Here is a 13,065-nt window from a genome sequence, read left to right as displayed (position 1 = left end):
TCAGCCGGGGCTCAGCCGGCACAAGGACAGCGTTTCCGGTCCGACTCTTCAGAGTAAAAGTCTCATTTGTAAGCGTTCAGCCTGGTTCCAGACCGGCTACATTTCTGGTTACCTCAGTGATTCAATGTGACCAATAATAATAATATTTTTTTTTGGTCGGGATGATTTCTTGGTTGCTTACTCACAACCTACACAAAACACACTGGCCCAAATCACAAATGATGTGTGTGTGTGTGTGTGTGTGTGTGTGTGTGTGTATGTGTGTGTGTGTGTGTGTATACACAATGAAGACATTAATAAACTTGGGTTGTGGTGGTTGTGGTGTATTTGTCTGAGATATAAACTGTATATATGTATATATATTGTACAAACGTATATAAGAGACAGAGCTAATATTTGAACTCATGTCAGCTGTAACATTAATGTACTGCTTCATGTTAATGCATCAATAATAATGTTCCAGTAATATAATGACTAACGCTGCCAGGGCCCATTCTGATAAATGCTTTTATTCTTGACACTATTTTAGACATTTTGCTGATAATACATTTATTCCTCTACTTCATTCATTCTATTCACTTTTCTGGGGTGTAGTATTATTATCTTTAAGTAAGCTTGATTTGAATATTTTTGCCATCATTGTTTATTTTGAATGACTATTTATTCAGATTCCGGTTTAAATATGTCCAACTTGGCGGAACTTTACAACGGCATCTCCTGGCAACGGAAATAAACTCCTCCTCCTCCTCCGTGTGTGTGTGTGTGTGTGTGTGTGTGTGTGTGTGTGTGTGTGTGTACGCGCACCATTTATTCCTTGCGTTGTGGGGACATAAATCTGTTTACACAGTCACATTGTGGGGACTCACCTGCCTTATGAGGACAAATTTCAGGTCCCCATGTTAGGATGAAGACTGGGGTTAGGGTTAGGGTTAGGCAAGAAGTGGTTATGGTTATGGTTATTGTTATGGTTAGGGTAAATCTCCAGGAAATAAATGTAGGTCTATGTAATGGCCCCACAAGTGATGGAAACCAAATGTGTGTGTGTGTAAAAAATGTTTTGTGTTTTTTTTTTTTCCAAATCCGAATATGAAGATATTAATGAACAAATGAACTAAACCTGCTGAATAAGGGAGGACAATATGAATGAATGCACCATCACTGTGCATGGTTTCAGTTCTGCTGCTAATAGCGACCTCCACTGGCACATATTCGTACATTCAGTCTTCTGATAGTGGAAGAAGAGCCCATATATTTTACTTAAGTAACAGTAGCAACACCACAGTGTAGAAATACTCTGTTAAAAGTCCTGCATTCAAAAGTATTAGCATTAAAATATACTTACAGTACCAAAAAGTGAAATTAAGAAGGGGCACATTTAGAATAATATGTGTTATTATTGAATTAAATGTATTTATTCATTCATTTTCTATATATATGTTCACACGTCTGTACCTGCTGGAATAACGTGTTTTGTTTGAGTTCTATTCAAGATTGTGTTTAAAGTTAAATTTCGGTTCTCGAGTTTCATCTGCAAACACCTAAAATACTGGGACTGTATTGTATAAAACGTAAAACAGAAAGTGATAACTGGCTAATCGTTTTTGACATATACTCAATTCAAAATGGTACAAAGACAATATTTAACTTTTCATCTCATCAGTTTCATTGATTTTTGTAAACATGTGCCTATTCTGAATTTGATGCAGCAAGCAGTTTCAAGTTGGGACAGGAGCAACAAAATATTGGGAAAGAGGTGGAATTTCTTCTTCAAGGAACTTCCTGAGCAAGAAGAGGAAGAGGAAGCTGCCCAAACAGCTGAGGAAGAAGAAGGATGCGTGAGGTGTCAGTGACACAAAAACACCTGAAGAAGAAATAACAAGAATGAATGGAACTGTGTGTGTCGACGGGCGGCTGAACAAGCTGCCTGTAATGACCCACTTCAGCCTGCTGGTGGAGCTGTCATCTGCTGACTTGAAGTTATCATGGAGTGGTGTCTCACTCACCTTTATTTCACTGTCAAAGTTACATTTTCTACAAAATTTTACATTTTCTAAACCTTTTTGAGAGAGAGGAGAGGATATCTGTGTCCTGGACTGTTGGTCCAGCACAGTGAGTCGTGCTTGACTTCAAATCCTGGATGAGTGCTGAGTTGTTTCAGGTGTTGTTTGTGAGAGGAGGAGCCATCTCAAAGAGTTTCAGCAATTTGTTCATGTGGTTTAAAAAAAGCTCCTTCAACCATGTTCATCAGTTTAGTTCAGAGGAGGAGGGAAGCCACGCCTATCCATAATGTCGTAATGCACAGTAAATTAGTTCTATTAAAGATGGATTTCTGCAGCAGATGAGGACAGCAGGGGGAGCTACACGACAGAAGACTCAAACTGCTCAACACGCACACACACACACACACACACACACACACACACACACACACACACACACACACACACACAAAGTTGTGGTGATACTGTGTGGCAGACTGTTTGAAGATGGTTTCATCAGCCAATCAGGACTGAGCTTTCTTCTGATGGATCAGAGGATTCTAAAAGACGATGTTCAGACTGGCTTCTTGGTGCCACTCAACTCCTAAAATTTTTAACAAGAGCTCTTAATGTCAGTGTACAAGGCTGCAGGAGGGAATTGTGGGAAGTGTTGTTCAATGCTGCACCTCTAAAATATTGAGGATACTTTCTCAGACTCAGACAACTTCCACAAGACAAGAAAACATCTTTGGCTCAGACACAAGCTGGTGTTTCTGAGCTCACTCAGGATGGATTTTTTTCATTGGGCGGACTTTAAGATGAAGGCCATCATTGTTCTGGCCATGCGCTAACACTTCGCCATCTCCTCCTCCTCCCCAGGTGGACACGCCTTCCACAGTTTCCAATCTCCTTTCTCTTCAGTTTCAAGCATAACGGACGCCACGTTGGGATGGAACTCTCTTTCCAATTCATGGCCTCTCTAGTCGTCCGTTGTTCCCACTGAGACCCTGGACATCGTGAATACCCAATAAAAAGCCCATCACTCCCGAAGAAAAGGTGCGATGGCCTCCATACAGCTCGCAGTGTGAAAGGACTAATTGAGTGTTTTAGAGAGCGGAGAATAGATCTGTCTGCCGCTGATCTGTGTTCTTCAGAAAGAGCCACACTGTCACACTCATGTCAATTTATCATATAACCATATATTTACTCTATGTGTGACCCGAAATGACCATGAACTTTGTTTGCTCTCTGTTGTTCCCTTCTGTTTAATTTGACCAAGTGTTTCATATCTGAGGAGGCCACCGCCATGTGCCTTCATATCATTCGGCCTTGGATGAAGTTTCCCCCCTTCTGCTTGGTGGCAAACTGAGAGTAGCATTCTGTTCAAGACAGGATAAAGGAAGCAGTCTGAATCTCATTCAGGGTCGAACTCTGGAGTATGAGCTCATTCCTTTCAGCTGAAATTTGGTTAGCACAGGAAACCACTTTTTATTCATTATTAAATAATAAACAGACAAGTTTGTCTCATCATCTTTCATGAAAAAGTTTCTCACAGGAAATAAGATGATTTCCACCACACAGGATTTCACAGTTTAGTTGCTACCCTTTGTGTTTCTGCTATAGGAAGCGTTCTCTGCTTCACAGTCTTTAGTTAGCCTTTCCCTCATTTCTATCATTTCAGCGGTGACCTCCCATGTTATGGGGTTATAGTTTCTGTATTTTCCCATTATGTACAAGGCTGCATGTTGTCGTGGTACTTTCATATTAAAAGCAAGTAATGTGGATTCATGTAACCACTGATGATGTGAGATTCTTCATTGTTAAAAATCTCTGAGAGAAATAATGGAGTCAAACATACAGCATTTAGGAAACAGGCTGCAAATACAGAAAACCACCTTTGTGTATTTGGTTGTGTTTTGCAGCACATTTGTGTGTTGGCAGCATGTTTACTAAATGCTGTGCTTGTGATGTCAAAATGGTGAGGAAATTTTCTCAATGTGCTTGTGTTTAATCTATTTGCTGTTTAATCACTGTACATTTTAGCTTTCTGCTTTACTTACTTAAAGCCATGCCACTTTTTTCTGACAGGCATGCTGAAATTATAACACAATAGAAGGGTATCTCCTATTCTCTCTTTCTATTTATTTAGTCTTATTTATGATCATATTTTCATTGTGTAACTGAGAGCATTTCACTTTCAATTTTCACACCTCGGCAGTATAGTTTTTATAGTAGCAGAATAAAGCTCATATTGCGTGATAGAGGAATCAGTTCAACAGTAAAACCGGAGAATGAGCATGTGCATATGATTACCCAACTAGGCTGTCCACCATTCAGCTCACAGTGTCTAGACTTGCTAAGCATTTGAAATGTATTAAGGATGTGCCTGTGACCTCAGACAGAAGTGCAATGTAATGATTGCATTTCTATGAATATTTTCAGCACTGAAAGTGGTTCAACTAATGAACTAACTAATAAATTCCACTGATCCAAGTCCGCATCATCCTCATGCTCCTCTCCATCAGGCTGTGTATGCTTTCCCATAAAAGGGGATGTTTGGTGCATTATTTGAGTCAATTTCCACAGAAAATGGGCAGATTGCACACTGTCTCCTTCAGTCAAAGGGAGCAGTTAGAATGGAGAGCTATGAAGAATAAATATGCAAATAAGGCAGATAAGGAGAGGAATGATGGCAGAAAATCACTAATCGTGTAAATTCATAAATTAATATGCATTATGCATTTTACCACTCAGTGTACGCTCAGTGCATCCCGTTTATTTCTAACATGGCAGCTGCACATTGTAGAGAGCTCTTGATTAATCTTGATAGTGCATATTTAAACATTATACTCAAGAATTGCATTTAGGTCTGACGGTCCAATAATGAAGGGTCGGTGGAAATCACTTTAGTTTTTGGCCAAATCAAAGTGAAATTGATTCTACTGATTGAATATTATCTGTGATAAATACCAATGGACAAAGAATTTTTCTATAAGGAGAACCCAAAATTGTCATAGTTTCTGTCCTCATCATTATTCTAGTGTATGGATGATATGCTGTGTAAAATTCGAAGTGTGAATATTGCCTGAAGTAAAGTGGGAAAAAAAAAAGATTTTCTGAACGCATGTAGGTTCCCGTGGCAAAAAGGATTGAACTGCTGTAATTGCATGGCTTCATTCAGTGACATGACTAATGCATGGCTGAGCAAGTATGATGAATTCCCTCAGTTGAGAATATTATCACTCACTGGGAAATTATCGGGAAAATAATTAGTGAAAGGGTGGTGTTTTTTATAGCCGGTTGAAATTTGAAACTTGGAAAATAGTCCTTTGGAGCAGGTTAGATATGCAGCAGAGGTTATCACGGCAATCAAGCCGTGTCACCATCACGACATTGAAGGCTCATACCTCGCTAAGCCTTTAATCTCATTTCATAGTACACCCCTATGGTCTGACTGTGGTTCTCCCTCATTCATTTCTTGCTTGTTCTGTGTGTGTGTGTGTGTGTGTGTGTGTGTGTGTGTGTGTGAGTTTGTCTTGGTCAGACTCTACTCCCCCCTGCTGCCAATCACCTGTCTCCTCCTGCCACTCAACCTGCGCACCTGTAGCCACTCATCAAGCTCCTGCAGTATATATATATATTCTGGTTCTACACTCCAGTCTTCACTACATCGTTCTTTTTGCCACTGTTGTATTGATGCTATGGCCAGCTCTAAGTCTTGTTAGTATTTTCCTCCTTTGTTCCTGGTCTATGCTTGGTTTGTGTTTGCTGTGTCCCTGGTTCATATCCTTCCATGGTCTCTGCCTTCCTCGCCCAGTCGTCCTACCACTTCTGGCCTGCTTCACCATAAACTGTGGATCACCTCTCCAAATCCTCCTACTCATCTTTTTAATAAAACTACCTTGAACCATTGCAAGCTCTCCCTGTCTGAGTGCTGCTTTTGGGTCCAAATCTTCATTCCACTTAACATGTACTGTTGCTTATTTAACAGAAAGCATAATGGAGGGATCAATTGGGGGGTAAATGAAGAAGAGTGTAACTGGAGAATGCACACGTGCATATGATTACCCAACTAAGCTGTCCACCACTCAGCTGACAGTGTCTAGACATGTTAATCATTTAAAATTAATGATGTGCCTACAACCTTAATCAGAACCCACATTAGCACAATTGAATTTCAGTGTTAAATAACTAGTAGTGGTTAGTAGCAGTAACAACACAAACCCAACAATAACTTCTTGCAAGTGGTGAGAAAGTACTTGATCCCTACAGCTGATGAAATAAAATCCAAATCTAAAATTACATCAGACCTCAGTTTCTTTGGATGTCAGCGGAGTCTGCAGGGACCCCAGACTGGACCCAGGCCCTTGTGGACCCATGAAGCAGGACCTGATATTTAACCTGGCAAAACAAAATTTGTTTGGTTCAGCATGTTTCTCAATATAAATTCAAATATAAACAAATAAAAATGCAATAGCAACATAAATAAATGTTGTGGGAAATGAGAAATTAAAGTATTAAGATACACTCCCTCCCTGATACGCTACCTTAATCCCAATATTTGTTATATGTTGCCCCACCATATCCCGAAATGTGAGATGGTGAGCAGGTAGAAATACAACGCCTCCCTCTTACTTCAGAGCTGAGTGCAACAAAGATGACTCACACACCAGCTGCTGAGTTGATCATCCACACTGTCTCTGTCGGATGAGGCCAGATACTGGTGCAGATACTGGTGACGTTGGACACTCGTCAAAGATGGTGCTGGGCTGGTAGCATACAAGAGAACTGCCATTTCGGATCTCACTATACAAGCTGCCACTTGGTGATGTCATTACAGAGCACAATGTATGTTTCCATAGTTATGCAGATGACACACAACTGTACTGTGCTGAACCAAATGATGCTGTAGCTGTCGACTCCATTACTAACTCTCTTTTGGATAATTTCTTGAAGTTAAATGAAGACAAAACTGAAATCCTACTAGTCAGCCTTGAAACAAAAAAGAGAAATGCTGTTTAATAATCTCGGGAAATTCACGTCCTGGATGACATCAGAGTTGGTGTTATCCTACGTTTGTATCAAAGCTTCAACTCTCACATTAACATGGTGAGGAAAACGTTTTTCCATCTTCGAAACATAGCTAAAGTATGACCATTTCTAAATCAAAAAGATGTTGAAAAAGGGATTTATGCCTTTATTTCAAGCCAACTCAATTAATGTAACGCTCTATTTACTGGCCTCCCAGAAAAACCCCACTGAGAATTGATGTCAAGGTCCTCCGTGTATACAAAGCCCTTAATCGTCAAGGACCAAGCTACATTGCTAACTCTGACTTCAAGATCACTGCGATTATCTGCTGCTGGTGTATTGGAGGTTTCCAGCAACAGCCAAAACAAAATCAGGGATGCAGCCTTTGGTAATTATGCCCCGAACTTCTGGAACACACTGCCTAGATATCACTGAAGCAGCTTGCAAGAAATTTTTAAAAGAAAGCTAAAAACTACACTTTAGGCTTTTACTAGCTTTGACTTTCTGCATTTCCTGCAGAGCTGAAACTTTTGCACTGCTGTACTTCTTTTAATTGTTCTATTTTTAACTTTATTTGATCACTATTACTCAGCAGTTTTATTTTCCACCTTATGTTATCCATTGTCTTTCTTAAGCATCAAGTGGGTTCTATGTTCCACGTTATTTTCCATGAATCTCCTTCCTATTTTATGTTGATTCTATGTCTTCTTTATCTGAACATTTGGTGCACGTGATGTATTTGTTGCAAAACACTTTGAGCTGCAGTTTTCATATGAAATGTGCTATACAAATAAAGTTTACTATTATTATTATTATTATTATTATTATTACAAATTAGAGATATTAAGTCAAAATGTTTCTACAGTAAATCAACAACATATGTTTTAGTACATTTTCCAGTGAAATCTTGAATAGTTCTTGAGTTGAAGGGTTAATGGGCAAAGAGAGAGACCAATAAAGTACTCATGCTTGCTTTATATCATAAAACATTTTTTGAAAGAAAATTTTGTGCCTGCCTGCCTGTGAAACCTCTGCGGTACATCCATTCATTGGTGGATACACTGAGCATGTTCTTTGAATGGTAACAAAATATGTCGACTATCATGTAGGGACGACCGAAGAGAACCAGTTGAAAATGCTGATGTGGGGCTTTCACTCAATATCTCCTCAATGTCTGTAAATCATGATGCATTTTTTTGAAAGACATTTTTAAAATTCTGAATTATTAATCATTTCAGTCATTTACAATATAATACAAAAACTTTTAATTAAGCAGGCATGAAAGAGAGTTAGGATGAAGTCACTTTACATGCAAACAGACTGTACTATAGTTTTATTGATTCTATTTTTCTGCTGTATTTTTATGTAAAACAGGGAAACAATATTTTTGTATAACCTTTAAGTGGATTTCTGTGCAATGTGTTTTTTCAGTGATTATCAGTAATCATTTGTCAATTTCTTATCAGTGTGTAGAATTAGAGACAAATCCAACTGGCTTCAATACACTATTTATAATATTAATGATTAAATAATTGCACTTATCATACTGTCCAGGTGTGTCTCTCATCATTACCTGGCCTGCCTATTTCCTCACCTTAAAATGTGGAGGTGGAAGAAAGATTTCCAAATAATTGCACTTTCCCAACAATGCTGTATGCTGATGAGATGACGTCCACTCCTGTAACTGTATATAAGAAAAGCTCAACATTCAGAGCAACGCTGCAGCAACCTCCTGGACCATCTGCGAGACAGTCAGCTGATATTGTGAGGACTTAAAGGTAGCTATATGACTCTTTGGTCTCTGTATTTTCTGTATGAGGTTGGTGGGTGAATGCTGAATGGTGATTTTGGTGATATTTTGGAAGAGCTGTTCATCTGAACAAGTCTTCATTATTGTCTTTTCAACAGGTGTAACCATGCTGAAGGTCGTATTTGTGCTTGGATGCCTCCTGAGCCTCGCTCTGGCTCTTCCTGTAAGTGCAACATTCTGATACTCAGTATCAATACCAGTGTTCTTATATGTTGATAGCATTACTATTATTGTGATAGTATAATGCAGGCAATATCTAATGTGTGACTGAAATGTGGATTTTCTACAGATGGAAATTTCGCAAAAGCGATATGGTTGGAGAGGCCCTCACCATCGCCCTTACTCTCATTCACGCCCTTACTTTCATTCACGCCCTTACTCTCACTTTCGCCCTCACTCTAACTCTCACTCTAACTCTCACTCTCACTCTCACTCTCACTCTCACTCTGACTCTGGGTCCTATGAGGTGAGTGCTTTCTTGACCATCTAGAATTCAACATTCAACACACCTCAAAGTCAGTTACTGTAAAATTCCTGACTCATTTGCTTTATATTTGACAATGAATGTTTCTGATTTTATTGAAGTGTACCAGCACCCAGGCTGCAACAACAACAGCAGCAGCTCCAACAACTACAGCATTTGAAACAACAACTACAGCAGCTACATCAGTGAATACAGCAGCAGGTGTAACAGCTACAGCAGCTACATCAACTACAGCAGCAGGTACATCAACTACATCAGCAGGTGCATCAACTACATCAGCAGGTGCATCAACTACAGCAGCAGGTACATCAACTACATCAGCAGGTGCATCAACTACATCAGCAGGTGCATCAACTACAGCAGCAGGTACATCAACTACATCAGCAGGTGCATCAACTACAGCAGCAGGTACATCAACTACAGCAGCAGGTGAAACAACAACTACAACAGCAGCACCAACTACTACAACAGTTGCATCAACAACTACAACAGCTGCACCAACTACTACAACAGCTGCACCAACTACTACAACAGCTGCACCAACAACTACTACAGCTGCACCAACTACTACAACAGCTGCACCAACTACTACAACAGCTGCACCAACAACTACTACAGCTGCACCAACTACTACAACAGCTGCACCAACAACTACTACAGCTGCACCAACTACTACAACAGCTGCACCAACAACTACAACAGCTGCACCAACTACTACAACAGCTGCACCAACAACTACAACAGCTGCACCAACTACTACAACAGCTGCACCAACAACTACAACAGCTGCACCAACAACTACTACAGCTGCACCAACAACTACAACAGCTGCACCAACTACTACAACAGCAGCACCAACTACTACAACAGCTGCACCAACAACTACAACAGCTGCACCAACAACTACAACAGCTGCACCAACAACTACTACAGCTGCACCAACAACTACAACAGCTGCACCAACTACTACAACAGCAGCACCAACTACTACAACAGCTGCACCAACAACTACAACAGCTGCACCAACTACTACAACAACTGCACCAACAACTACAACAGCTGCACCAACTACTACAACAACTGCACCAACAACTACAACAGCTGCACCAACAACTACTACAACTGCACCAACTACTACAACAGCTGCACCAACAACTACTACAACTGCACCAACTACTACAACAGCTGCAACAACTACACTGTCCCAACGGCAGCAGTTAATCCAGTTACTATTGGCCCTTCTCCAGCAAGCATGAATGAATGAATGACACTTCTATGGCCATTCACACTGATTTTTAACACATTTTTGTGTCCATCAGTCATGAAGACTGCTTCTTTCTCTTTCCAAATTTCAACGGTGAATGTGTTTTCACATTTACCATTCTGCTTCATTTAGACATATAGATCAAAATCACTGTATTCTCTGTAGTATCTGCTAAATAAACTTCATAAATGCAAAACATGGACCAAATATGTGTGTTTTTCTTAAATTCATTTGTATGAAAATTGAATGAATGTGTATAGAATGATATTTCTCATAAATATTATTAGATAGATATTCTACTACAGCTAGATTGAAAGATTGAAAGCAAGATTGAAAGGGGCTGTCAATTCTAGATTTTGACAGGGAGCCAGTACAGAAGAGGTCATTTGGGGAGAAATACAATCTCTTTTCCTTCTTTTTGTCAGGACACATGCCACAGCGTTCTGGATCAGCTTGGCAGTATAGAGCAATGTATTGGTGTAGCCTGAGAATAAGGAGTTTCAAAAATCCAGCCTGGAAGTGACAAGTACGTGGACCAGTTTTTCTGCATCGTTTTGAGACAAGACATGTCTGATTTTTACAATGTTAGGTAGGTGAAAAACGCTGGCCTTGAAATTTGTTTTATGTGAGAGCTAAAGAACATATCCTGATCAAAGGTAACGCCCCGATTCATTACAGTGGTGCTGGAGGACAGTGTAATGCCATCCAGAGTTGCTATGTCATCAAAAAGTGGGTTTCAAAGGTGTTCAAAGCCAAGTATTATAACTTCAGTTTTGTTTGAATTTAGTCACAAAAAGTTGCAGGTCATCCACGTTTTGAGTGAACCACTGTCAGAGGCTGTCCCACTGCAACACATGTCATTCAGTGAGCGTACAAGGGAGTGGGAGTACCAGTGCCGCCTGGAGTGTGGGCAAACTCCGCAAATGAAATTGCAGCCATTTGCATGCTGTGGAAAGGGGCATCTCTAGGAGAGATCTACTGAGCAGCTACTTGTTTGACTCCGTCTATGTTTTCACCCACTTCCACTGACTGAATATGGCTGCATTCACTCCCTTTGAGGAGCTGGTTTGGGGAGCTTCTCAGCAGTAGGCATTCTCTATGGTTCTCAACAGGTGGCCCAGCTGTCAGTTGGCCTTGCTTCTAGCAGGCTAGCTTGAGTGCCCCCTCAAACCTGTGGTCACTAGCTTTGGTATCTTGTGAGGATATACATTTGTAAATAGAAACCACATTCGCACAATGTCATGACAGCTTTTCTATCAACATTTTTGACACTGAAAGTATAAGAACTTGCTGGAAAACAATATAATAACCTCTTACTAATGTACGTTTATGCTCACTTTTTAACAACAGCATGCATCAAGTTGAATTTCTGTGATAAATGACAGTTAGTAGCAGTTAGTAGTCAGTAACAACACTAACGTGCTGGAATACAACAATAACTTCTTGCAAGTGGTGAGAAATTACCTGATCTCTACAGCTGATTAAATAAAATACAGCAGACCTCAGTTCCTTCGGATGTCAGGGGAGTCTGCAAGGATTCCACATCGGGCCCAGGTCCTTGTGGGGTTTGATACAAGACCCGATACACTTAACCTGGTAAAACAATACTTGTTTGGTATCATTCATAAATCTAATCTCTAAAAGAAACTGAAATAGAAACTGCAGTTACAATAAAAATAAACGCCACGGGAAATTAGATATTAAATCATACACTCCCTTCCCAATATACTCCCTAATTCTCCAAATTTTTATAGCCCCACCAAATCCCAAAATATGATACAGTGAGCTGGCTGAAATAAAACACCTCCCTCTTACTTCAGAGCTGAGTGCAACAAAGATGACACACACCAGCTGCTGAGTTGATCAACCACACTGTCAGATGAGGCCAGATGCTGGTGCAGGCACTCTGACCTTGGAAGCTCATCAAAGTTTCCGGCAGAAAGCATACAGAGGGTTTAGCAGAACTTTGCTCAACTTCTCATGCTAAACTGTGTACATGAATCATGTCCAGTGAACACCACTGTTTCCAAAGAATTAATTAGATTTGTCTTGCATGGACAGCGGATACAATTTCACCATATTTCACAAATTTAGGGTGAATAGAGAACCAAAACACCTTTGACAGCTGATTGGATCAGTTGAAGTAGATTTTCTCTTTAAAAGTGGACATAAAAGTCTTTTCTGTTTTTCTTTTTTCCCTCTGGGGTCTATGCATATTTATCTGTCTTTTACCCTTTCTGTTTCTATGTTACTCTCATGTTGTTGCTGTATTTTCAAATGTTGTAGTTTTTAGATAAGATTGCAAATCTTTATAGTACTTTCATTTTGGATAAAAGCACATAATGTAAATTTATGCTACAGCATTTGAAACATGTGGAGTCTATCCATTCACTGATGGATACACTGAGCAGCAGGCATTTTTGAGACTCTACATATCTAATATTTTCAATGAAAAAAAGCTTTCGAAACAAGAGCAAAGAGTTAGAATCAAATCACT

The sequence above is a fragment of the Chaetodon auriga genome, chromosome 4 (genome assembly GCF_051107435.1).
Source record: "Chaetodon auriga isolate fChaAug3 chromosome 4, fChaAug3.hap1, whole genome shotgun sequence".
Taxonomy (NCBI): Eukaryota; Metazoa; Chordata; class Actinopteri; order Chaetodontiformes; family Chaetodontidae; genus Chaetodon; species Chaetodon auriga.
Note: the sequence above shows the minus strand (reverse complement) of the source record.